Source organism: Macrotis lagotis, chromosome 6, assembly GCF_037893015.1.
Source record: "Macrotis lagotis isolate mMagLag1 chromosome 6, bilby.v1.9.chrom.fasta, whole genome shotgun sequence".
Taxonomy (NCBI): domain Eukaryota; kingdom Metazoa; phylum Chordata; class Mammalia; order Peramelemorphia; family Peramelidae; genus Macrotis; species Macrotis lagotis.
The window spans coordinates 62280647-62305172 of record NC_133663.1 but is presented as its reverse complement, the minus strand read 5'-3'; the positions used below and the strand labels follow the sequence as shown (position 1 = coordinate 62305172).

Sequence of the window (24526 nt, the reverse complement as noted above, 5' to 3'; positions counted from 1 at the left end):
CCAATAGAGTTTATTGGTTGAAATCTGACTTCTAATAGTTGAGCCCAGTTTAGAGAATGCTTTTTTATAAATGTATCTTTTCCTACATGTCAGAATATAATAGATTTCTGTCAAGAATAGCCCTTTGACAGCTTTCCTCTGTCTATGATGAAACAGATGGTCCTAACTTTCATTTAAGTTTAATATTCTGATTACATGAATTAAACTGTTTGTCCTAAGAGATTTCTTCCCATTCTAAGAAGGGCCAGTAAATTAAGTAGGTTTTGAAAGAAATTGTTTCAAATTTCTTGTCTTATCAGGCTCTAATTTGACTAGGGTTATAGAGAACTAATAACCATCTTAAGATCCTGGGTTGAATGCCCATTAGAGATATTCTGCAAATGCTTGATGCATTAGAAACTGTAGCCACACCCTGATAAAAACCTTTGCAGATAGGCTAAACCAGGATGAGGGTAAACCGATTAGACCTCTAACCCATTGGTGAAGTAGGAGAATGTCTACCCCAGTATATGAAGATGTCCCCCAGCAAAATGGGTGGTTGAGAAGTTTTTTCCAACAGTCATGAACTTTGATGACTTTGGAAGAGAGAGAGAGAGAGAGAGAGAGAGAGAGAGAGAGAGAGAGAGAGAGAGAGAGAGAGAGAGAGAGGCTGATGACTTTGTGGAACTCAGCCTCACTTAAATCCAATTCACTCAAAAGTCAAGACATGACCCTATGATGTCATTGGTCCTCTTTGAAAAGGACAAGCAATAACAAACTTGACCTGCTGAAATTCAATTCATTTCAATTCAACAAATATTTATTAAAGAGCTGTGTGCAAAGCCCTATCCTAGGTTCTAGGGATGTAGATAGAAAAAACAACTCAGACCTGACCTTCAAGAAGCTAACAACCTAATGGAAGAGAATGAGGAAAAAGAGACAAGTATTAAAACTAATATAATTCATGGAAAAATGTTAAACATAATTGTATATGTACAAGCTATATCATGTTGTTTGCGGCCACGGGGAGGGAATGTAGGGGTAGAAAAATGTGGAACTCCAAAACTTATAAAAGACCGAATGTTGAAAACCACCTTTTATGGTGGTTTTAAATAAAAGTAAAAAAAATTATTATAATTAAAATTAGAATCTAAATAAGTAGCAATTACTTATCACCTACCAGTGGGAAGCAAGCAAAGACAGAAAAGGTCTGCCAAAAGTCTTAGTGTAGTTTTAAGCCTAATAATTTCAGAAATATAAATGCTACAACAAAAAATTAAAAAGTTAATTTTTAAAACATTTATACTTATTTAATTTTATGGATTTTAAGCAATAAATTTTAATTTAAAAAAAAAAACCAGAACCCTGTCATTATATCACCTATGTAAGGGCTTTGGGTTAAGATTCTCTTTGACTGTTGGATTGGGAGAGGGGTACTTTATGCTTGGTCACTTCAATCATCTGATCTATCTCTGTTAGACTTTTCTTGAGAGGTGATATCAAAACTGTCATCACATCAAAACCTTACTCTTTGAATGATCTTAAGGCTAGGATTACAAATGTAATCTCTCAGTCACTGAGCAGCAACCGATACTAGTTTTTACAAAGTCCAAAAATCAACCAGAGTGATACAACATCAGACAATGAATTTTTAATAAGATACATCAGCTATAAAAAACAAATTATTTAATTAGCCTTTAAAATTTTTTTGGTAAGTATAGTTATACTATATATACTTTATACTGCTGAAGTTACTAAAACTTAAAATTGCCTTAAAGTTTTTGGAATACCCTGTCTGCTAAAATATTCATGACAGCAGCTCTATGGTAACAAAGAATTGGAAACAAAATGAGTGCCTATCAATTGGGAATGACTGAAAAAACTGAATATAACAAAATATGATAAATATGAGCCGGGTGCAGGTACATGGTTAACATTTAAATATTTGGTGATTAATTCTGAGAAAGGTGGAAGTATGTATTTACAAAGTAAGTACAGCAATGTAAATGAAAATTCGATATCTAGGCAGAGGTCAAACTTAGAATAATTGAAAAATGACTGAAAGGCTATCTCAGAGAGGTGGGGGACTTCTAGGATAGACTATTGTATATTTTGCCAGATTTGGAAACCATGGCAAATGATTTTGCTTAATTTTTTTCTCACAAAGCAGGGTTCAATCTGGAGAGTGGGGTTGAAATGATTATGATCTAATGAAAAATTGAATCAATAAAATGATTTTTAAAATAATTTGATTAAGAGGAAGGAAAAGATCAGGTAGCATGAGAGATTAGAAAAGGGAAGAATCCTTGCTTACTGTGGAGATTAGAGGTTTCATAGGAAAGATGATACTTAGCCACATCATATGAATCATATGATTCATAGCCTGAAGACCCTCAAGACTTTCTAATTTTTTACAGATAAGGAGAGGTGACCTGAATTGCCTAAGGACAATAATATAATAATGTAATAGATGATTAATTAGAATCCTATATTATTCCAATCAATATTAATCAGTTTGATATGATTCCAAAGGGGTAGTGATTATAAGTTATTTATATTAGATCCTAGAGCTATAACTGTGGATTGTCAATTCACTTGCTCAACTGTAGGAACTAACTAGAGGACCTCCATCCCTTTTTTCCCCCTTCTGTGATGACTAAGCCCAGCATGGTGACTCAGTTACATGGAAAGTACTCCACCTATTCTTGTTGCCTTTCTTATCCCTCTTGTCATCCCTCTATTGCCCAACCTGGGGATGTGATTATGAGCAAATGATCACCAAATGGCTCCACTTGCTAGCCTTTGATCTGGTCCATCAGCCCATGTAGATGTTTTGACATCTGTTTATCAGTCCAACCTATGGGTCTGCTCATTGTCTTGCTAGGTCTTCCTGAAAGATTAAGATAGGTGTGTCAAGGTCTGTTCATTAACCCATTTTTCTAATAATGGCATTCTGTATTTTGTGGAGACCCTCCTGGAGGATCAAGGGCAAGGTCTATCAACCAATGAGATCCTGTATTTTTAGTTTGCTTCATTGGTATTATCTAGGTATCAAGAATTATAAAACTAAGGTCCTGAAGGAAAGGGGCATCCCAGATCATGAGGAAGATCTAAGGTCCATTTCATTAGAGGGAGCCATGGACCCTTTACTAAAGTGCCATTGGCTCAGAACTCTGCCTCAGTTTCTTTTATTGTGGGTTGGACAATTTTAGAACCCCATAGTAACTAAAAGAGCTGAGATTTGAACCCAGGTCTTTCTATCTCTAAATTCTCTGCCTTTATCTTTGTGTCATGCTTCCCCAAACCCCACCTAAACTGGAAGGTGAAAGTTCAGGTGCTACTTTATAAGGAAGCCTTTCCTAGTCCCCCTAGTTGCTAGAACCTACAATTCCCAAAATACTGTTCATCTTTCAAATGAATTTACCTGTCTTCCCCAATAAAATGTAAACTCCTTGAAGTCATAACTTTAATTTTGTCTTTGTATCCCCATGACCTAGCCCAGTGTTTAGCACAGAGTAGGCTCTCAATAATTGTTAACCTGTGAATCTAGCCTAGATGTAATAAAGATTTTTGCATTTATACTATATATTACCATATTTTCCCATGTATAAGATACATCCTTTTTTGAAAAATTTGGGGTCTAAAAACTGGGAGTGTCTTATACAGTGGTTGTAGTTTTTTACTTGCATTTCCAGCTTTTTCACACTTTCTTGTCTTTGGGCTCATTGTTTCACATTTGTTGCAGGTTTAGGACTTTTGCCATGTTCTGCCCAGAAATGACTCAGAAAAGATTTTCCTTTAGTGCTGAATTCAAGTTCAAAGTGATCCAGTTTGCAAAAGTGAATGGAAGTCGTGCTGCTGAATGTTTAATCCTTCTCCACTTGAGAAAACAATCTGAGACTGGCTACAGGAAGAAGAAACCCTACTGAAAATGCCTGGGCAAAAGAAGGCCATGAAAGGCAAGGCAGCCAAATGGCCTGAATGAGAGAGGGAATGGAAGAGATGGATTGAGGAGCAAAGGGCAAGTAGAATTCCTGTGACTACCAAGATGGCTAGATGAATTGCTGAGGAAAAAAAGTGACTGATTTCAACGGAGGACACAATGGGTGCTTCAGATTCATGAAACAGAATGAACTGAGCCTGCATCCACACATCAGAATTGTGGTCAACCCTGGACCAGAGCACAGGCAGGAGAGCAGGCAGAGCCTCTCCTAAGACAGTGATAAGGACATGCTAATAGATGGGAATTTTGGCAATGATAAGGAGTTGTATGAATTTTATGATGGGGGGGGAAAACCTTGAATGCAATATTTTGTTATATATATTTTTCTCAAATTTTGGGCTCCAGGGGGCAGCTAGGTGGAGCAGTGGATAGAGCACCAACCCTAGAGTCGGGAGGACTTCAAATCCTGCCTCAGACACTTAATAATTGCCTAGCTGTGTGGCCTTGGGCAAGTCACTTAACGCCATTGCCTTAAATAAATTTTAAAAAATGTCGGGCCCCAAAATTAAGGTGCATTTTATACATGGAAGCATCTTATAATTGGGGAAATATAGTACTTGACTAGGTAGCTTGAAGTTACCTAATCATATTATCCAGAACAAAGTTAGTTTGGGATCCATGGATCTATGGATAGTTTTCAGCGCCCATAGATGTGGGAAGGAAAAGAAATCTTTATTTTCACTAACTTCTAACTGAAATTTAGCCTTTCCTTCAACTATGAATTACAAAAACCCAAATTATTCTGAAAAGAGGTTCATATAGGCTTCACAACTATTAGAGCAGTCCAGCACACATATATCACAAAAAAGACTGAAAAACAAAAAACAACTCTATTCTGGAAGCTTTCTTGGAGGTAAGTTTAGAGTGGAGTCTAAGGAAAGATTTAAATCCTATGATTTCAGCAGCAACCCTTCCAAAATGGTCTATCATTTCGTTCTAATCCAGTCTGGGCTCGTTGCTATTTCAGGATCTCCCTGAAACACTCCTGGATACCTTTCTCATAGCTGTCTGCACCCAGCTGCTAGCTCACCCCTCAGAAATGACTGCAGGGTCATATTCTCCAGCTGACAGTGCCTTATCTCAACCATTACTGCTCAGATTATCTTCCGTTGCCTCGACTCTGATCACATCAAGCCCCCTCCATCACTCTCAAGTAAATAACTTGCAAGTAACGGGTTTTTTATTTCAATTCAAGATAAATTCAAATCTGGTGTTTTCACCCTCCAGATTCTGCTTCCTCTTTTTTTTCCATACTCTGATCTACCCATCTCCTACTTTTGTTTCATCCTAGCTCTCTTCTTTTTTTTCCAGTTCCCTTTCTTCTCTCTTAACAGATTCTGGTCTTTCTATTTTTTGCTCTCATTCTTTTCTATTTGCTTCATTCATGACAACCCTTCACTTCAGAGCGGATCTGAATAGTGACTGGACACTCAACCTTGAAATTTGGGGCAAGTCACTTCCCCTCCAGGAATCCTAGTTTGCTCATCTTTAAAATGAGGGAATTAGAATGGACAAGATGATCATTAGGGTCCATTCTAAATGCTACTGTTTAAAGAGTCTTTCCTGGACAAATAACTGGTTTTTGTTTTGTTTTGTTTTTCCTCTTAGAAATAACACAGGATAATGAATTAGACTTGGCCTCAAGAAGACTTGAGATCAAATTTGACCTTACTCACTAGACTTATGAACCAAACTAAATCATGTAACCCCACTTGGCTCCAGTATCCTCATCTGTAAAACATAACATTTTGCATCTGTAAAATGGAAATAATATTAAAATATTTCCCTTAACACAGCTGTTGTAAACTGCCAAGTAAATGCCAATTATTATTATCAAATTCCTCTGTAAGACTCCAAGTCCTATGGTGCTATCCATGAAATAAAAAAATTTTGTTTGAACCTCAATTAAATCTAAGGTTGCTAGTGGAGTCTTTGGTTAGAACCTAAAAACTAAATAGTTTAATGTTGTTAGTTTAATATGAGAATTAAGTAGGTGACATCGTTGATAGAGTGTCAGATCTGGAGTCAGGATGAATCAACTTCCTGAGTTCTAATTTGACTTCAGAGCCTTTATTAGCTGTATGACCCTGGTCAAGTCACTTAATCCTAATATGGAGCTGGAGAAGAAAATGGCAAGCCACCCCAGGATCTTTGCCAAGAAAATCACAAAATCACAAAGAGTTGAATGTGACTGAAAAATGACTGGACGAGCACATCTCCCTTGAGCCAGTACAAGTTGGTTCTGAGACTAACCCTGCTTATAATTGTATATCATTTTAAGTTTTACCTGTGAGGTAGGTCATGAAACTATTATTAGTTCTGTTTTACAGATGAGGAAAAAGATTCCTTAGAGAGGTTAAGTGATTCCCCCAGTGTCACCTTTATAAATATTTTTGAGAATTGCTGCTCATGAAAGAATCTTTCCTGTTATTTTTGAACAACGGGGCTCAGCCTTGGGAACCAAACTCCCAATCCAGAGTCCCGGTACAGTATGGGTGGCTTTCTTAGAAACTAATTTTTATTACTAAAAACATCTGCGTGACTATAATTGTAAATGTACTGAGTTTTAACTTTTGTGAGTTAACCAACATGGTTTCAGTGGGAAACCATGAAGGATTTCAGGCTAAGAGACGAAGACATGGGGAGGATGTATGGCTTCAATTGCTCACACAGAAGTCTCAAACAAATCTCACACAAAAGTATAAGAAAGTAAAACTATTTCCTTTGCAGAAAAATGCCAGAGAAATGCCCGGTTTTAACTGTTGTTATAAATGCTCAGTGAGTTGCTATGGCATTTCTAAAAGTTGCAATCTTTTTGTGATGAATTATGGAGATGATTAGATCTCCTGGCATAAGGATGGATTTCGCAATAGTCTTCTAATTGGTCTCCAGGGTCTCTTCCTTTCCAATCCTTCCTCCATAAAACTACCAATCTGATATTTCCAAAATGATTGTGTTATGTTGTTCTGTTGTAAAAATAATGATGTTAGTGATAATAATAATTATTATAATAATAAAAATTATTATAATCTTCCACATTCCCTATAGCTTTCAGGGTAAAGTACATGATTCTTAGGCTAGCATTTAAAAACTTTTCATAGTCTATAAGAAGGATGAATGGACTAAATCAATGGTATCACACTCAAAAACAATTGAGAGGGCTGCTAAAACCTTACCTAAGGATCCCTGTGGGTCACAGATTGACTTAGAAAACTACATTTTAACATTATCTAAGTTCTATTGTATTTTTTAAAAATCTGTTAAATATTTTCCATTTACATTTTTTTAAAAATTTGAACTGGAAGGTGGCACAAGTTGTGCCTCTGGAGTAGATGACCCTAGAAGTTTCCTGTCAGAAGAATGAGGTGGTACAGTGAATAGAGGGTCAACTCAGCCGACTCAACTTCCTGAGTTCAGATCTGGCCTCAGATACTTACTTGTTAGCTTTGTGACCCTGAACAAGTCACTTCACCCTGTTCTCATTTTGCTCACCTGGAAAATGATCTGGAGAAGAAAATGGCAAGCCTCTTAAATATTTTTGTCAAGAAAATTCCAAATGGGATCATCAAGAGTTGAACATGACTGAAAAATGACTGAACAACAACAAAAACATCCTTTCCAGTTCTAAATCTAAAATCTTATATACTACACCTTATAAATACTTCAGCCCATAGACAGTTTCCTTTGAAATAATTCAGTCAGAGGGTGGTGTTGACATGCTGGCCATGGGACTAGTGCTTCTGATGCCCAATTATTTTTTGTTTCAGCAATACCACCATGTCAAGGATTGGAGGAATCCCAACACCTCACCATTGGCTCATCAAATCAAGGTGGGGTGGAATAGGCACACTTCTCTGTAGGAAAGAAAAAGGGAATGGGTGTCAAATAAACAATCATTTCATCAGGTCTATTGATTCTCCCTGACTTGAAACCTTAGCAGTGGCCAGTGACTCTGACAGTCCACCCAAACCACTTTGCAACTGACCCTTCTTGGCTTTTTATTGATTTTCTTGGATCCAGATTTAGACTTTGCATTTGGAACCAGAATGGTTTTCCTTTATGATAGGGGTTCTTGACCTGAGATCCATGAGCTTTTTTTTTTCTTTTAAAAAATTTATTTAGTATTTTCTTTCTTTCCAATTACATGTAAAAACAATTTTTAACATCATTTTCAAAATTTTCTGAGCTCCAAATTCTCTCCCTTCCTCCTTCTCACCCCTCTCATTGAGAATGCAAGCTATTCAATATAAGTGATACATATTTGGTTGTTCAAAACATATTTCCATATTAGTAATGTTGTAAAATTTATTTTTATTATAGGCCAACCCCCCACTCAACTTTAGAAAAAATAAAACAAAAAAGTATGCTTCAATTGGTTCGTGAACTAAAAAAACAATTTTTAGGATAAATGTATTGGAATGTACTTGGTTTCCTTTGCATTTAATTTTAAAAGTTTAACATTATACTGAAAAAAAAAAGGTTTATAGTTGTCTACAACACAAAAAAAGTTAAGAACCTTTGCCCTAAGATCAAGTTCACAAGTTTTGAGATTTTTTTGCTTGTAAACTCATCTCTAATAGTAAAAGCATATAACTGCTAAAAAAAAAGAAAAAAGAAAAAAGGAAAAAAAGGAGGATCAAGTGAAAAAAAAATCAGAACCATTATTAGAGGGAAAAACCATCTAAAGCTCATGGATGGCCAGTCACAACTTCAAAAGAACAATGATAAAGCAAGTAACCAATTCCTGATAGAAAGGAGATTATCTACAGATACAAAATGAGACAGGTGTTTTTCAGATGTAACCAAAATGGAAAATTGTTTTACTTGATTATGCATATTTGTTACAAAGGTTTTATTTTTGTTTGTATTGTTTGGAGGGAAGCAGTGAAAGGTCATGCTTGTTAAATTAAAAATTGCTTAAAAACTCCAAAATGTATGAAAAATATTATCACAGTACCAAATTTAAAATCAGGTAAAAGTTTTTGTGAGAATGCAACTGTAAAGAAGGGAGTTGAATTTCAAATGTCTCAAATGAAAATTCTGAGGGCTTACAAGACTGTATAACCACACTTTTATTTTAAAGTCTTCTTTTTAGGTTACCAGAAGCTTAAATTTTAGCACACTTCAACTGGCTAACTATGGATGGGGAAATAATGTCTCCTTTCATTCCTCTAATCCACATTGCAGAACAAAAACAGAGTAATGTTGCTTGTTCATGGATCTTGTCATATATCTATTCTGTTTAACAATCTTCAGGGGCTTTTCTTTAGATGGCATATCTATGAGATAGTATAGGCAAGCATTTATTGTTGATAAATCATTTCAGACATACCCTTCAGACTTGGTGACCCCATTTGGAGCTTTCTTTGCAGAGTCCCTGGAGTGGTTTGCCATTTTCTTCTCCAGTTCATTTTACAGGTGAGGAAACCGAGGCCAACAGGTTAAGTGACTTGCCCTGAGTCACATGGCTAGTAAGTGGCTAAGGCCAGATTTGAGTCTGGGAGATAAAACTTTCTGATTCTAAACCCCACACCACCTTAATTCCTCTCTCCCTTTTACAGGTTGAAAAACTCAAGATGACAGACATTAAATGACTTACATAGTCATACAATGGATAAGTTTCAGAGATGGGATTTGAACCCAGGCCTGTCCTGATTCCAAGGCTAACATTCTTTCTTTTTCTTTCTTATTTCTTTTTTGCAAGGCAATGGGGTTAAGTGGCTTGCTCAAGGCCACACAGCTAGGTAATTATTAATTCTCTGAGGCAGGATTAGAACCCAGGTCCTCCTGACTCCAGGGCTGGTGCTCTAACCACTGTGACACTTAGCTGTCCTGCTAAAATTCTTTCTACCACAACATGCTGTCTAATTTTCTCTAATAAGGCAATTTCAAAAAGTTATCTCCGGCAGTTTTTCTGAAAGTTCTATCCCCTCAAAGCTCTGCCTGGTCACAAAGAGTTAAAACTCTAATCCCTAAAATGACCTACATCACCACTGGAAAAGGGCTTCCTTCATTCCATTGTGGTGATAATCTTGGACTTTGAGCAGGTTACCAAGTCAATTTGTTTCCCTAGCAACCTGAAGAGAGCATCAGGAAAATGAGAACTAAAAAAAAAAAATCAGATCTGGTCATAGATTGCACTGTTGGGGGATGGGGGGCAGCTTCATACCAGTTTGTGGCCAGGAGTTAGGGGTGGGCAACTTGCCAAATTGGGTGACCCACTTAAAAATCTCAGAATTGTCGTTTTGACCTTCTGTCCCTTTTCAGGATCAAAGCTCCTCTGACATTAAGAAACATAAGCCCTAAATGTAACATATTCTTTAAAGAAAAATTAAATTACAGTCGAGGAAAAAGAAGAAATTTTTGTCTTTTGGAACAATTCTTTCTTCCTGAAAGACAGAATAGACTTTTTGAATTTTGGTTTACTCTGCTGAAACAAGGACAGAAGAAAATGCGTTTGAACTATGGTCCACATTCAAGAGGAGGAATGCTTAGTTCTTCAGGACCCCCCCCCCCCCCCCCCAGTCCCATTCCATCCCATGTTCCTTCGAAAGCCCCCTGTAATCATGGAAAGAGTGGTTATTGTTCTTTGTCCTTGTTTCAAGAAGGTGACATCAGGGAGGTGATGCCATGATGTGTGAATTAGTTGGATTTGAGTTTGGGGGCTAAGTCACCAGCCTCACTCTCTCCTCCTGAGCCATCTGAGTCCAGTGGACAGATATGGATCTGGACCATTGGAGATGACCCTCTAGGAGAAATAGGAATAGAAGTGCAAAAATCATATAGACTCCAGATTGGAATGGGGGGAAAAAGTCAGTTTGATTCAGACTCTGGTTCTGATACTTATGAGCAGGTCAATCACCTTCCTGACTCAGTTTCCTCATCTGCAAAATGAGGATAATGATGTCTGAACTGTCACCGTCACTAAAGTTTTTTTGAAAATAATATTTTTTTATTGATACCTTGTGTCTTCATCATGCACCATTCCCCTCTCCCTCCCAGAGAACCATCCTATAGGATAGATAGTGTTTTTTTAGAGGAAAAAAAAATTGCCATATTTTTTTGATCCATTAGCTGAAAAAGTCCAAAAAGAAAAAGACTTCAGAGCTATTGTTTTTCAAAAGAGGAAAGTATTGTGTTAACATTAAAGCCCTATAGAGACATAAGTTATTAGTATTAAAATGAACAGTCTCAAAAATGTGGAACTCATGAACTTGCAAATGGATAAATGTTGAAAACAATCTTTGCAAGTAATTGGCAAAAAAATAAAAGAAAAAGAAAAGCCTCCTAAAGACACATGATTTATAGTGATAAAAAATGACCATGTATGACATTTATCAAATTGTTTGCTGGTTTGGGGAATGGGGAGGGAAGGAAGGGAAGGAGAAAAATTTGGAACTCAAAATTTGATGGAAATGAATATTGAAAACAATTTTTACATGTATTTGGAAAAAAATAAAATACTATTAAGAGAAAAAAAATAGGGGCATCTAGGTGGCGCAGTGGACTCCGGCCCTGGAGTCAGGTACCTGAGTTCAAATATGACCTCAGACACTTACTGTGGGCAAGTCACTTGCCTTGCAAAACCTAAAAAAAAAAAAAAAAGATAAAAAATAACCAAAAGGGTACAAAGAAGGCAACACATGCCCTGACAACTTCACAAGGTTACTGTGGCAGGGGACCCAGTGTGGGGGCTGAGGTCAGGAGGACCTGAGTTGAAATCCAACCCCAGACACTTACTAACTCTATGACCCTGGACAAGTCACTTAACCCTGTGTGCCTCAGTTTCCTCATCTGTCAAAGGAGATGGAAAAGGCAAACCTTTCTATTATTTTTATCAAGAAAATCCTGGGGCGACTAGGTGGCGTAGTGGATAAAGCACCGGCCTTGGAGTCAGGAGTATCTGAGTTCAAATCCGGCCTCAGACACTTAATAATGACCTAGCTGTGTGGCCTTGGGCAAGCCACTTAACCCCATTTGCCTTGCAAAAACCTAAAAAAAAAGAAAATCCACATTGAGAGCAGCTTAGCTGTGCGACCTTGGGCAAGTCACTTAACTCACTTAACTTAGCAAAAACCAAAAACTAAAAAAAAAAAAACAGAAAGAAAAGCTAAATAGGGTCACAGAGTTGAGCACAGAATCCAGGGAAGATGGGGTCATAGGTCAGAAAATTCCAAGTTCTCCAGATTTCTTTCACCCATTGAAAATGAATGCAGAACAGCAAAAATAATGGGCTAAAGAAGCTGTTCTCCTAAAATGACTAAAGAGGAAAAAATAGTGCTGCTTCCACTGAGTCAACCTATAGAGGGCAGGCCCTTTCACCTCGCGAACTTTGACCCGAGCACCTCGCGAACTTTGACCTCGCGAACTGTCACGCCTCAAGCTTTCACCCAAGGGACGGCGGGAAGGGGCGCTGAGTGGAAGAGAGCGCTGGGGACCCTGGGAAGCCTGACCCAGCTGCCCGGAAGCAGCGAGGCCACGCCCACTGCAGTCGCCTAGGGAACGGGAGCGTCCTCCCCCCCGCGCAGTGCCCCGGGAGGCGGGGCCGGCGGTGACGTAACCTCGCTCAGGGCCAGCCCCGCCCCCCAGGCTTCAGGAAACATCCATCCCAGCAAGAACAATAGGAAAAGAAAAAAAAATCAAAAGAATCAGGAGGGTCAGCTTGGAAAATCCTAAATTCTCCCCTAAAAAGTTGTTTGGAACCGTTTGCGCAAAATAGCATTCCTAAATATCACCAGCAGGAAGAAATATCTTATTATTTTTTTCCCCCAAACTTTAGATTGACATTTTATTTTTCCAATGACCTGTTATGACAGTTTTTGCATATTTACATTAGACGATTTTCTTCCATTCTCCCCTCCTGTGCATTTGTGTTTAACATGATTCCATAGTGGTCATTTTGTGAGAGCTGCTCCTTTAAAATAACCCCCAGATTGTTGAAAAAAATCTACCAGGACTCATTTTTTTACTTAACTCTTGGCATCTCAATTAAATTATGTTAATTAGATTAACTATATCATCTCAATTAAAATTTGTTTTACTGAGTTAGAAAAAAATAATAAAAGGAGCATCTTCTGTATCAGACTTACGGACAAGCGAACAATTTAGGGATAGGTGAGAGATGGAGAGTGGAGGCAGGTGAGAAAGGGATAATTTCAGTTACATTAAAAAGATTTTGTACAAATGCAATCAATGCAACCAATATCAGAAGGACAGAAGATAGGAAAATTCTAACAGTTTGGTTAATTTGAAGTCCCCTAAAATAGTTGTATTTATTGTATCTCTAGACCAAGTGAATGATTTGTTTCTTGAATCTCTCATCTAATAAATCTAATTGCTGGAACTTGAATCTTATCTCCACTGATATTTATTAGGTGTGTTACATTTATTATATTATTTATCTATTACATTTATCTATTACAGCTTGTGACCTAAACCCTTCCAGACTCTGTTTCCTCTTCTGTAAAATGAGAGTTGTATTATTTGATCTCTAAGATCCTTTTCAATTCTAACCATGTGATCTGCTCAATTTTCTCTGAGAACCTTCTTATTTCATTATTCTTGGAAACATGCTTCCACTCAGGCACACTTGAAGAAATACTAGCAAATAAAATTAAATTCTAAAATGAAACATAAGAACATATAGATTTACATATAGCCTATCGATGTAACCTTTTACCTAATTTTTTCCCCCATGGCATATAACTTTGAAAATATAAAAGTTGTTGCTGTTTTCACTAAGTTACATGAATGTGTTCTGAAATACATATTGATCATATTCAGCCCGACTAGAAAGTAAGCTTCTTGTGGCGGCTAGGTGGCAGTGGATAGAGCACCAGCTGTGGAGTCAGGAGTGCTTGAGTTCAAATCTGCCCTGAGACACTTAATAATTACCTAGCTGTGTGGCCTTGGGCAAGCCACTTAACCCCATTTGCCTTGCAAAAACCTTTAAAAAAAAAAGAAAAGAAAATTCTTAGAAAGTAAAGGTAGATGACTTGCAAGTTTTAGGTAGCCATCACTGTATGTCATTCTGCAAGGTGCTATGGAGAAAACAGAGATAAATCAATCTGCCCTGCCCTTCCTGAAGCAGGGATTAGAAATGGACTCAGCACAGATTAAGAAGTAATAATAGGGCAGCTGAGTGATACAGTGGATAGAGAACTGGCTCTGGAGTCAAGAGGACCTGAGTTCAAATCTAACTTCAGACACTTGATAATTGCCTAGCTGTGTGATCTTGGACAAGTCACTTAACCTCATTGCCTTGCAAAAAACAAAACAAACCAAAAGAAAGAATTAAAAGAGACTTAAAAAAAAAGATGTAATAATAGTTTTGTTTTGTCCTTCCACAGATGCAGATTATTAACTTGTCTGTGACTTAGAGTCAGTCACATTGAGAACATTGGGAGGTGAAGTGTTCCAGACCCCAAAGCTGAACCTCCATCTGTTGCACCATCGGCTACTACACAATCATAGGACCTCTGTCTCATTCCTAATTTGGCCACCTCTACTTCTTAACTTTAAGTAATTACATTCAGAAATGATCCAAAGAGCCCCCCCCAAAATCAGGAACAGTTTAGTCAATTCAACGAGCACTTGCATATCTAGCTTTTTTATTCTGATGGCCATGAAACAAAGAGACAAGACTGAAAAACAGTAAGTGATCCCAGAGGTGTGGATGTCTAAGAAGTCATTAGTGGCTGTGTCTTTGGTGTCAAGATAGCAAAGCTCCTGCCTTTTCAGCTTTGTTGTTTCAATTAGTGTTCACTTTTGAGTTCCCTAAAGACAAGTGGATCAGATATAAATTATGAAGAACAAGGCTAACTGAAATGTTACACTGATTATTATCCTTTCATGCTTATTATACATATTTGGGGTGGGAGGAGCAGGGGAAGTCAAGATTCAGAAGAGCAGACGGTAGAAAAATTATTTTATGGAACCAGCTTGTGCCTGTGAGACAGAAATGTGTCATCCCAGTTCTCCCACTAGCTGGCAAGGCCCTCTGGGCCTCAGTTTCTTAACTTGTAAAATGAGGTTATAGTGACCTAGCTGATTTCTAAGGTCCATGATAACATGTCATTTTATATCTCCAGTCAACATTATAAAATAGAAAATTTGCTAAAATAATAATATATGACCATTTCTTGAACCTTGAAGCCCATCTTCCCCCTGCTTCTGAAAATGGACTCAGAGAAAAAAAAAAGACTAAATATTACACAAGGTTGGAGCTTAATTGGAAAGTCATTGATTAAGCAGCAAACTGGCTGTGGAAGAATTTTGAAAATGGAAATAAAGTGCTATAGATAAGCAAACATGGCTTGGCTGTGCCAATAAAATAAAATGACCAGACTATCTAAATTGATTTATTCAGTGCCATGCCAGTCAACTATCAATGGGTTATATAGATTCAGGTATGCAATATAGAGGAGTGATCAAACCTATTAATATTAAATAACTCCCCAAATATCTCCACTTAGGACTTGGTATTTGACAAACTACAGAGAAAACTGGAAAACAAACTTCAGTTAGAAATTAGGTAAACCAGTATCTTACTCTGTATACCAAGATGTTCTGGATGGATACCTACTAAACATAAAAGGTGGAATAAATTAGAGAAGGAAGGGGGAAAAAATTACTTTTCCAATCTATGGTTAGGAGAAACTTTCATGACCCTCCAAAAAAAGATAGAGAGGCTTCAACAGTTTTGAGTATATAAAGTTAAAAATTTATGAACAATTAAAACCAATTCAGTTAAAATTAGAGGAAAAATCATTCACTGGGGAAAGATCTTCATAACATGTTTATCTGATAAAGGTCTTAGATCCATGATCTGATGAAAATTTATAGTAACAAGAGCCATTTCCCAATAGATAAATGATCAAAGAATATGAACAGTCATTTTTCAAAAGAAGAAATCCAAGGACCACATTTTTAAGGCTTTAAATCACTAATAATTAGACAAATACAAATTAAAGCAACCATGACCTGCTACCTGTTATTCATTAGATTGGTAAAGTTGGCAAAAAAGAGAATGATAAAATGTTGGAGAAGCTTCAGGAAAATGAATGAATGCTATCCACTTTCTAACAGAGATATGATGGACTAAATATACAGAATGGAATACATATTTTGGGGCATGTCCATTGCAGAAATTTGTTTGTGTATGTTTCTTTTAACGATTTTTTTCCCCCTTCTGTAAGTGTATTGGGGGCAGGGGAAAATTGAGACATATAAATGCTTGTTAATAGAAAAAAAATTAAAAGAAAAGTTTTAAAAATGCAGAAAATCTGCCCCTGAGGGGTTAAAGGAGCCATAGTTCCTGAATTCTGAAAAGGACTATTAACCCAATTACAAGCAGGTGCTGTGATTTAGTTAGATCCTGATCCTTTTAACAAAGCTGGCATTATATAGCACTTTAAGCTGTGCAAAGTCTTTCATTCTCACAACAACCTTGTGAAGTAGTTGCTACTATTATACTCAATTTATTGTTGTTTAATTGTTTTCAATTGTGTCCAACTCTTTGCAATCCATTTGGGGGCTTCTTGGCAAAGACACTGTAGCGTTTTTCTATTTCCTTTTCCAGCTCTGTTTACAGATGAAGAAACAGAGGCAAAGAGGGTCAAATGGCTTGCCCTGGGGAGGATATAAAGCCAAATTTGAACTTGGGAAAATGAACCTTTCTGCCTCCAGACCTGGCACTCTGTCACCTGCACCATCCATCTGCCCCCAATTTACAGTCTCTGAGACTGAGAGAGATTAAATGTGACTTTGCTCAAGGTCCAGGATTATTAAGTATTTGAGATGAGATTCAAACTCAGGACTTCTAGCTCAAAACTCTACCACTGTACCCACTTGCTTCCTCTATTGATGCTCTAGAAGATGCTTGTGAGTTTCTGTGATGGAAAAACTATTAACCTGCTACCAACATAATGAGGAATCTTGTTCTTTAGATAAGAAATAGAAAACCTATTTATAAGCATGTGCTCACAGACCTTCTAGAGCAGTAGGTCTGACCAATGCCATACTCAAAAGGTATTATTTTCAAGAACCCCGGGTCACCTCTAAACCCACTCAGGTGCTTTAGAAGAGAGGAGGGAAAAGCATCATACTTATTCCAGTGTTAATCTATTGCATATACTACCATCTTTCCCCACGAGATCTTTTAAAGACTCCTTTTGAGGGAGGCTGCCTTAATAACAAAAAAAAAAATAGAAAACCAAAAAGTTCAGTAAAACTAATCAATACACCAATCAAATCTGGTATTTTACATAATATTCTACTCCTACTCCTACAATTACAAATAACAATTACAGAGCTGTCAATTAGAAGCATCCATGTGATCCAACACACTCATTGTAACATCTCCAACAAGTAGTCAGCAATATTCTGCCGGAAGACCTTTAAGGAGAGAAGATCTACCACCTGTTATTTCTGTTTCCCTCTTCTCTCCACTCAGACAGCCACAGACCTATATCAGGTCCTCCTCACTTCATGAGCTTTTAATTGATCTCCCTCAGATCTCTCATTCTAATCCAGTCTATATTCAGCTACTAAAGTATTCTTGAAATACAGGTCCAACCCTGCCACTCCTACTCAACCAAATCCAGTAGCTCCTATTGCCTTCAGGCTCAAGCAAAAAGTCCTCTGCTTGGCATGTCCCTTTCCTCTTCCATCTTATCATCTTTTATTCACCCTCACACATTCTGTGATTCATGCCTAGCCTTGCTGAACCTCACCTATGACATTCTGTCTTTGCCCTCCATGCCTGTCCTCCTCCCTTCTTAGGCATCCTTCAAGACCTAGCTCCAATCACGTCTTCCAGTACTCTGTTACTTCTTGACCCTGTTACTCCAATGAAATGATCTTTGATTTCTACTGCCATATATTTGTATTCGATGTTACTTCCTCCATTAGAACGAGGGCTCCTTGAGAATGGGGAGTTTCAGTTGTTTGGGGTTTTTTGTCTTTTTTATTTTGTATTTTTGTGCCTAGCATAATGCCTAATGTGTAGGACATACTTAATACAGATAATTGAGTGATTGATGACCAACCTCTTAGAACATCTCATTTCATTTTTGAAACTGTAAAGAAGTTTTCTTCATCTAGATCCAAAACTAAATAAGCCTATTTGAAATTTTCACTTATTCCTTTGGATTCTGCCTTCTGGGACCATGCAAAAAAATATTGATTTCCTCCTTCACCTGACAGTATTCTAAATACTTTAAATCATGTCCTTCCTAAGAATTCTCTTCACCAGGCCTTAAACAAGGGAAGGAAGAGAGAACAGCATTCTCATATCTCTTCCTTGGAACTCAGTTTGGTAATTATTTCAGTTCACTTCATTTTATTTGTTTTGTTGTTATTCTGTCCATATATGGTAGAAACTGTGTATATTATTTTTCTTGGTTTTCCTTATTCTACTTTGCATCCATATGTATGTCTTCCCATGTTTTCTCTACAGTCATCATATTGATCATTTCTTATATCACGATGATATTCCAATATGATTCCAATATTCCAATTTGTTGAGCCATCTCCCAATCAAGCTATTTTATCTTTAATTCTTTGCCACTATAAAAGATGCTGTTACAAATATTTTGGCATATATGGGACTTGTTATCACTGATTATTGGCCTAGAAGCTGAATTTTTAGGTCACAGAGTATGAGTAGTTTAGTTCCTTAGTGTAATTTTCAAATTACTTTTCAGAGAAATAGGAAAGAGAAAAGGATATTGGACACCCAGTTGATTACTTCCTTTCTTCTCCCAGTATATTAATGAAAGTGATTTTTAATAGTAACTTTCCTTGAGGGTCTTCAAACACCCATCTGGGATGTTATAATGGGTATTTCTTTAATATATGAGTTAGACTAGATGCCTGGCTTCAGGCATGTCCCCTTCCTCTCTTATCCACCTTCTGTGATCAGCTCTGCTGGCTTTGCTGAACCTCACCTACAATATTCTGCCTGTCTTCCTTGCTTCCTGCAACACCAGCTCCAATCACTTCTTCCAGAGTAAATCTTTTCCTCCCTGACCCTGTTATTCCAAAGCACTTAATTTTCTGTGATTTTGTTATTTGCAAGGGGGGGGGACTGTGGATATGGAATACTGCATACATTTTAATAGTAAGATCAAGGCATCATCCACTCTAAGCAGAAAGAGACCATCATAGACCAGAGCTAGGAAGGACCTCAGAGGCCGTAGAGTCCAACCCCTCATTGGATAGAAGAGAGAACCAAGTCCTAGAGAGATGAAGTAACTTATCCCAAGGCTAGAGCTGAGGCCAGATCCTCCACCTGCATTGCTTCTGGTTACCACCCCATCCCCCCCCCAAAAAAAAGAAAAAAGAATGAGAAAGTTCAGAAGACTCAGGGGCTTCTGGGCCTGATCCACTATTTCCATTTCAATCTTGACCCATGACATTTTCTTCCTACCTGCTAACACCTTCTCTATGCCTGCATCTTGGAGCTCCCTGAGAGTTGGAGGCAAGAGCAGACTTTTTTATATTGTCTGTCTGATGCCAAATCTGAGGACCGGGGAAGATGTCCCTCCTTATCAAGGAACAAGTCAAGTTTTTTTTTTAATTAAGAAGAACCCATCCTAGTAATGATAATGATAACAGAAATGACACACAATCTAGCTGAAGCTGAAGGAGTGCATCCCTGCTTTTGTTGGGAGCAGGAAGATACCCCATCTGTCAAACTAGACCCTGAGAATCCCAACAGCTCTGTTACAGTGGCTGTCATTTGGGAGGCACCCAGTGTAGATGGAATTTAAGGAACTGCAGTCCTAAGAATGAACACCAACTGAGAATATTTAGCTATTTTTCTTAAAATGGTTTTGAGAAAAGCAAGTAGTAATTTAGCCTTTAGGGGCTTAACATAAGTTCTTAGAATTCAGTAGTTTTTTTGGTTTATTTTTTCTTTTGGGTTTCTATTTTAGCTCAAAAACCCAATAATATGTAGTCATTCAACCTAAGGTGGAGGAGAAGACAGGTTAGCTCCTTTTTACTTGGCAATGTAAAGTAAATCACAAGAAAGCATCCACTTGAAGTGTGATTTCTATAAGTTTTTCCTTCACAAAGGAAATAGTTTACACTTTATATGAAATAGTGAAAATTTTCTGTCTTAATTCATCTGTCATTGTGTTGTTTCAGTTGGGTTCAACTCTTCATGACCCCGTTTTGGGGTTTTTTTTTGTCCAAGATATTGGAATGGTTTGCCATTTTTTTCCTCCAGCTCATTTTATGGATGAGGTACTGATGATAACAAGTGACTTGCCCAGGATCACTCATCTACTAAATGCCTGAGGCCAGATTTGAGCTCATGAAAATAAATCTTCCTGTGCTTTATCCACTCTGTCATCTATCTGCTTGTTTTAGTTTATACTGAATATTTAGTCCTTGAGCTAATGTTGAATAGTCAGCCCCTGGGATAATTTTGGACATTAGCTCATTGTTGACCATCACTGATAACATCCATTTCTGTATCCTTAATCTACCTTGGTCTCAAAAGAAACCATCTCATTGCATAATATGATAATGAATCCATAGATGAAATTTATGTTGGCAGTTAAAGATTAATGATTACCTTTAAAAAAAAGTTCCATTAATATAAAATGAGAAAACTGCCATGAATTGTACTGTCCTACTGACAACAATCTGGAAAATCAATAAGACCATGACAATAAAACAAATCATACTCAGAGCAAGTGAGAGTTTGTTTTTCCAAAAAACCTGGCCAAAAAAGCAAAAAAACTTCTCTTCCTCTAAGTTTTTAATGTCATTTCATTTGTAAAGCCAAGTATCTCTTTGAGTATATGTATATACACATACATATTTATATATAGACACATATATTTATGTACATATATTTTCACATATGTGTATGTGCATGTGTACATTGAGACAATCAGAGGGAAAGACAATGTGAGGGAGGTAGCAAGCTGAGCTTGGAGTCAGAAAGAGCTAAGTTCAAATCTTGATTCTGACAATCACTGACTGTGTGACTTGGGGAAAAGAGTCCCTGAACCTCTCTGTGTCTGTCAGCAATCAGACTAAGCTATTCCACAGGAGTTTTTCCACTAGAAAAATCACAAAACCAAATATACAACATAAATACATTCGTTTGGGATTTTATTGGCATGAGAAACTTCTTCCATCAATAAAGGTCACAAGCCATGACTTAGGGGTCTTGTTAATGGGTGGCCCTGTACCTGAGCTTTCTAGGACCTCTTATTCTGCCCTGGCCTTAGCCTGGCTCCAGAGACGTGTCTAATCTTCTTTCACAGTACTCTTTTTGTGTGTGTTATGATTCCTGAATGCATTTCATGCTTTTCAGGTTCTCTCCCTTTATTTAACCACGTTCTTTCCTAGATTTGGAATCTTTTCCTCAATTATTCTTAGAGACTTAGGAAGAACACCACCTCTTCCATGAAGTGTACCCTGATTCCCTCATTCAGAAAACCAGACCCAGGCCAACAGGATCAACTTTATTTATAATTTAGTAAGTGGCTGCCAGGGGAGTCTGGCGCCTCCTTTAAAAGGCAAAGTAAGTCATCGAATTACCAGTACCTTAATGAAACTTAAATAATTAAAGGTAGAAGGGAACTTGGGGGGTCAGACTCCTTATTCTACAGATCAAGAGTTTGAAGACCATATCGCTCACTCTCTCTTTCTGATTCCACCCCCCCCCTTTTTAGAACTCCATAGCCCTTTGCTTGTATTTTCTTTCCAAAATTTGTCATATTGTATTTTTGCATTGTTATATAATGGGTAGAGAATGAACCTTGAAGTCAAAAAGATTTCAAGTTGTACTTGAGATACTTGATACTGGCTGAATAATTTTAAGCAAATCATTTAACCTTTCAGCATTCTGTGCAACATATAAAAACTATAATTTGGGGCAAAGGTGCAAACCTGTATTGGTAGAATTTTCTCCACTCAAAAGTTTCCCATGCCAGTGAAATTATAGGTTCAGTTTCTATCCCATTCTATTTTGCATTATATTTTTATGTAGGAAATGGTTTCATATCTCCTACATATGATAAGCTCCCTGAGGCAGGAATTTTATTTAACTTTAGATTTCTCCTAAAAACTAGTCGGAAAGCTCAACAGTAGCCACTGGATAGGAAAAGATTGATTTATGTCCCAATCCTAAAGAAGGGCAATGTCAAGGAATGTTCAAATTGCTAAACAATTCACCCATTTCATAAGCCAGTGAGGTTATGCTTAAGATTCTGCAAGCTCGGCTTTAGTAATATGTGAACTGAGACTTACCAGAAGAAGCGGTTGGTTTTCAAAGAGCCAGAGAAATAGAAACCACATTGCCAACATTTGCTGGATTATGGAGAAATAAAGACAATTCCAGAGAAACATCTACTTCTGCTTCACTGTCTACACTAAAGCCTTTGACTGTGTGGATCACCAAAAACCGTGGCAGGTCCTCAAATTAATGAGAGTAACAGATCATCTTACTTGTTTCCTGAGAAGCCTATATTCAGGCAAAGAAGCCACAATTACAATTGACTATGGAATAACTGATTGATTTAAGATTGGAAAGCAATACAACAAGGCTATGGATTTTCACATTATTTATTTAACTTATATGCAGAGTGCATCGTGTGAAATGCCAGACTAGATGAATCAAAAAACTGGGATTAAGGTTTCCAGGAGAAATATCACCATCTCAGATATACAAATGATATTTTCTGTAAAAAAATAAAATAGTAAAGAGAAAGAATCAAAAAGGAAGAACTCATCTTCTTGATAAGGATGAAAGAAAAACATGTAAAAGTGACTCAAAAAAACCTGAGATCTTGGTAACTGGTTTCCTTACTTCCTGGCAAATAGATTAAAAAAAAAAGAAATGAAAGCAATGTCAGATTTTATATCCTTGGGTTCAAAGATCATTACAAGTGATGACTGGAGCTGAGAAATTAGAAGACTCTTGTCTTGAAAGGAGAGGTATGGCAAATCTGGACAGCACACTAATAAACAGAGACATCAGCTTGCTGACATCTCGTCAAGACTGTGGTTTGTCCAGTAGCAATGAATGGTTATGAGAATTAGACTGGAAAGGAAGTTGAGCTCTGCTGGATAAATATTTTCCAATTGTGGCAATGGAGAAGACTTTTGTTGGTCCCTTGAACAGTAAGGAGATCAAATCAGTAATACATTACTTCAGCCTAGTTCAAATAGTGAAAATGAAGCTTAAATACTGTGGTTGCATAATGAGAAGATAGGAGTCATTGGAAAAGACTAATGCTGGGAAAGGTAGAAGGCACAAGGAAAAGGGGATGGCAGAGGATGAAATGGATCAATAGTGTCATGAAAATAATGAACATGAGCTTGGACAGACTTTGAGAGATAACAGAAGTTGAAAGGGTCTGGTGTGGATGGTCCATGAGGTCCCAAAGAGACTGAATGACTGAAAAAATCCCAAGAAGATCTAGTATATTGCTTTACAGGGCAACTGGATAAATGTTTATTAATTATTATTTTTACTTTATTCTGTTTCCAGAAGTCATGAGAGCTAAGGATATTTTAGAATGAGGGGAAGAGATGGAAGTTTAGGTGGTTGTGGTCAACAATAGGATTTCAAAATTCAGGACCTTAGAGACTGGTAAATTGTGAAGTTTTTTTTTTTTTAAAAATTATTTTTATTCTATTAAATATCTAACAATTATATTTATAAAACTACACACACACACACACACACACACACACACACACACACATATTAGCCATATTGGGAAACAAAGCAATAAAAATAAAAGAAAGTTTTAAAAAAAGAAAGGATGTTTTACTCTACATTCAGAGTTCATCAGTTCTCCTTGAGGTGGACAGCATCTTTCATCATGGGTCCTTTGGAATTGTCTTGGATGGCTGTATTGATCAGAGTGTTATTCAGTCACTCAGTATTGTCTGAACTCTTTGTGACTCCCTAGACTATACCATGCCAATACTGTCCATGGAATTTTCTGGCAAAGATCCTAGAGTTGTTTGCTATTTCATTCTTCAAAGAATGAAAGAAAATAAAGATTGAGTGATTTGTCCACAGTCACACAACTAGTAAGTGTCAGAAGTCAAATTTGAACTCAGATCTTCCCTACTCCAGGTCTGACCGGTCCCCTGAGCTACCTAGTTGCCTCCCTTTGATTATCTAAGTCTTTATCTCGATCATCTTACAATATTGTACAAAGAAAAGAGCTGCTATATTTTTGTACAGATATGTTCTTTTCCATTTACTTTGATCTCTTTGGGAAACAAACCTAGAAGTGGTATTGCTGGATCAAATTTTATGCACAGTTGTTACAGCCCTGAGCATAGTTCCAAATTGCCCTTCAGAAATGCTGGATCAATTCACAATTCCACCGACAATGCATAAGCATCCCATTGTTTCCACATTCCTTTCAGCATGTCATTTTTCTTTTATGTCATGTTAGCCTATCTGAATGGTGTGAGGTGATACCTCAGAGTTGTTTTAATTTTTTATTTCTATAATCAGTAATGGTTTAGAGAATTTTTTTCAGGTAACACTGTTTTTTC

General features: G+C 37.2%; 1 long non-coding RNA gene across 3 annotated transcripts in view; it reads left to right on the top strand.

Annotated features, from left to right (window-relative positions):
* The window catches only part of LOC141490884 (uncharacterized), a 119898-nt gene extending 109403 nt beyond the window's left edge, over window positions 1-10495 (top strand). For all 3 annotated transcript variants that reach the window (XR_012469383.1, XR_012469382.1, XR_012469384.1), the window contains one exon: window positions 3725-10495. This is a non-coding gene — a long non-coding RNA (uncharacterized LOC141490884). The remainder of the gene's footprint in view (window positions 1-3724) is intronic.
* Window positions 10496-24526: the final 14031 nt, after the last annotated feature.